General features: G+C 40.1%; 1 protein-coding gene across 1 annotated transcript in view; it reads left to right on the top strand.

Moving 5' to 3' along the window:
• bckdha (branched chain keto acid dehydrogenase E1 subunit alpha) overlaps positions 1-3,592 on the top strand; it is a 19,702-nt gene that overhangs the window by 1,270 nt on the left and 14,840 nt on the right. The window lies entirely within an intron of this gene.

Genomic DNA, 3,592 nt, shown 5'->3' on the forward strand with positions numbered 1-3,592 from the left:
CCCCCCCGTTGATAATTCTCGATCGTTGGCACGCTGATAACAATTTTTTTTTTAAATGCCACTTCATATCAAAAAGGTTGCCGACCCCTGCTATAGCTAGTTGTTAGTGATTACAGCACTGCCCAACAGTGTTTATTGAAATACAATATATTTTAAGCAGTACAGAGACGGCAAATATATGCTGCAGCCTTGAGAATGTCCATGCGTGTGTTCTTATCATTTTACAAAGAGTTGAGCATCAACTCATCCACTATTTATATGGAGTGGTGCAGGGATGACGTAATTACCCGGAAGTAAGCTGTGCATGGGTTCCCTCGACAAAAAGGCAATGGGATTTCTCCATAGGATTTTTCCATTTTGGAAAATAACTCGAAATAAGGTCTGTGGAAAACGAACCTGTTTGATAAATGCACGTTTTATTCAGCCGGATAATATCCACGTCTACCCTACTTTTATAATGTACGAATCATAAATCGAATCGGCAGAAGCAAAATACTAACGTTATGCTATAAACGAACAACAGCCGAGTACAGCATGGTCGCACGACTTCAACGTCATGCCAACTTAAGATCCATATTCAAAAATACAGATTCAAAATTGTACAAGTTGAAGCATTTGTTTTAACAGTTTGCAAGAGGCAGGTACTTGCTTTCAAGCAGAACAGGGGCAAACAAACTTAGCGGGAGTGTTTACGTGTTCGGCGTAATGACGTACAATGTCCTCGAGAACATCTGTAGTCCTATTAGGCCACATGTTAACAACCATTGTTTTTCAGACATGTAAACTCTTCCAAAATCCCCAGTTGGGTCACTTCTGATGTATTTAATGTCGTAGAACATAACGTGATCCGTCTCTTAAATTTGTGTCAACCACAGACCTTATTTCGAGCTATTTTCCAAAATCCTATGGAGAAATCCCATTGACTGAGACGAGAGAACCGGTAATGGTAAAATGCTAACACACTTCCGGGTTTAAGGACTCATCACTGCACCACTCTATTGGATCGTTTCTCTAATATACTACACATTACATACATTAAAGGTGGGGTAGGTCATTTTGGAGAAACCAGCTCGAGTGCGCTAGAATTTGAAAATACACAGCCGGAACAAATCTGCCACTTCCTTACAGAGCCCCTCCTCCAACACACACGAACGCGCACATGACCAATGAGGGCACGAGATAAGTTTGTGCACAGATGAAAGGCTGACAGGCAGGAAGGCCATCCAGTTATTTTACCTGGGCCGGCTTAAATTATTGGTCGAGCTTTTTACAGTACGACCACAGTACAGTTTTTTTATGGATTCTTTGTCAAAGCACTTAAGATATTCATTGCTATCGGGATGTTAAGAGCATTCCATGGAATATAACAAAAAGTGTATCTCGAGCCGGTTTCTCAAACTTACCTACCCCACCTTTAAAGTTAGTCCAAAGAAAATCTTTCCCCTCCACAACAAGAGATGACACAGCATTATGGGCGTTGTAGTTTCCAACATCACACAGAATGTGATAAGCACAGTAGATTAAGGAGAATGTTTGCACTTAATGTGTGTTGGCTCGGTAATCACAGAGCTAGCTTAACTCGGGGCACAGGGAGACAGTCAGCAAGTGATGCAATTATGGGATGTGACATTTAAACACCCACCCTCGTTTTAACGCTCACACATACAGACACCATATGTATGCGCTCCCTCTTTAGAACGAAGGATTGACATGTTCGCCTGGAAGAGGAAAAACAAAGAAATGGAGTCTTGCCTCTGCCCACACACACTCTCTGTATGGATGGCATTTGTGCGCTACGACAATACAGAGTGGTTCTGAGAGAGCAGATTAGTGCGCGCGCGCGTGTGTGCATGTGTGTGTGTGTGTTTAGCTGTCTGGAGCCCATCCATCTCAGTTTTGCTCCTGGTCTGTCTCAGTCAAACAAAGATAGCAAAGCTGGCTGTGGTTAGCAACCAAATCCTTGCTTTAGGCATACGATACCTTCCATCAAATTAAAGCGTTATTTTAACTTTACAAAGTCTTCAAATGCATTGCAAATTGAAATGTAACTTTCACGGCAAACAATGACAAATAGACAGGTCATTTTGAATATAGTTTCCCTCTTCGTAATATGTTGCATCTTCAAGGATGCACCTCATTAAAATCCCCCAAAACTAGATTAAGCTTTGATACTTTAGGATAATAAAGAAAGCCGTTATAATGAGGAACCAACACTGTTAGATTGTTTCAAAGCCTCATTCAAGTCAAACAAAGACAGTCAACGTCATAAAATCTTCCTCTGCATCCCACACTAGACACCTTCAGATAATGGTCCTAAAATGTAATGTTTATTGGCAGTGAAAAAAAAATGTATTCTGAAAGTGGGGAAGAGCTAAAGAATCAGTACAGCTAGAGATAAATGATGAAAGGGGAATGGCTAATTAAAAGTAATAATCCATATGTACCAGCCATGCAAGTCACAGATATAATGACACTTTATCGCAGCTTAGTGTAACCCTTTTCCATATCTGTTATACCATCAAAGCCTTATTGAGACCCTGCAGCCTCAAGGCAGATTAAGTCACATTCTGTTGAAACACTAACTCTTTAGATCATTATGTTTAACACATCCCTATATAGTTTAAAATCCACCATATCATTTAGTGCTCGTATAGCAAGTAATGGTGTCTCCCAAAACGGAGCTCTCAGAGACTTCATCAACCCTAATCCCTTTTCATTCTTCATTTCATTTTTCTCCAGTAGCTCACAGTTATAGAATTTTATTAAAGTGAACTCACTATGTGCCTCCAAACTAAAGGCTCTCTAAAAGAAAGTGTATATATGGGACATTTTGTATAACTAGAGTACTTATTGGCTGATTACAGCAAAAGATGCCTTCATCAAACCAGCAAACTACATTAAATCTAAATATAAAGTAAAATATAAAAGAGAAACTGTGTTCATGTACTCTGTTTCTTTGTAATTTGGAGATTAAGAGTACTACATCCTTACTTGTGTCCTTACTGCAAGCCATTTATAGAAACAGAAACAGACAGACTCAAATTACATTTCGCCCTGAGTCATCTAGTGTATTTGTTTATCTCTTCCTTTTCTAGAAGCCCGTCCCTCTTCCCCAACCATGTATTTGCTTATACAGTAATGAAGGATGGCTAAACAGAATGGTTGATGTTAGCCATGATTATGAGATACAACTGGACAGATTTGAACCTTTTAGACTAATCTAACATAAGTCATTCTGCCAAAACAACTCTATATCGGATGCTTAATCCATAAATTATGGCTACATAAACACATAAGAGGTCATATGTGTTTAAGGTACTTAAAATCAGCACATATCTGATCCAGCTGGATAAGAAGATAGCAAATCCCAAATGCGTCATGGTAATAAACATGGTACTTGGTTGCAGTCCATGTGACCCGTCAGGTTATTCCAGGTCTAACACAGCAGATGTTCATCTCTTTATGGGTGTAACGATTGTGTCCCTCCCTCTGGCTATAACACTCCATAGCAGTGACCCACAGCTCCTCCACCCTCATCCCACGGGAGGACAGCACACTCTCTTACGACAACCTCGCACCCCTGCTGATTGTG

The sequence above is a fragment of the Notothenia coriiceps genome, unplaced genomic scaffold (genome assembly GCF_000735185.1).
Source record: "Notothenia coriiceps isolate Sejong01 unplaced genomic scaffold, NC01 NC01_scaffold00003521, whole genome shotgun sequence".
Classification (NCBI taxonomy): Eukaryota; Metazoa; Chordata; class Actinopteri; order Perciformes; family Nototheniidae; genus Notothenia; species Notothenia coriiceps.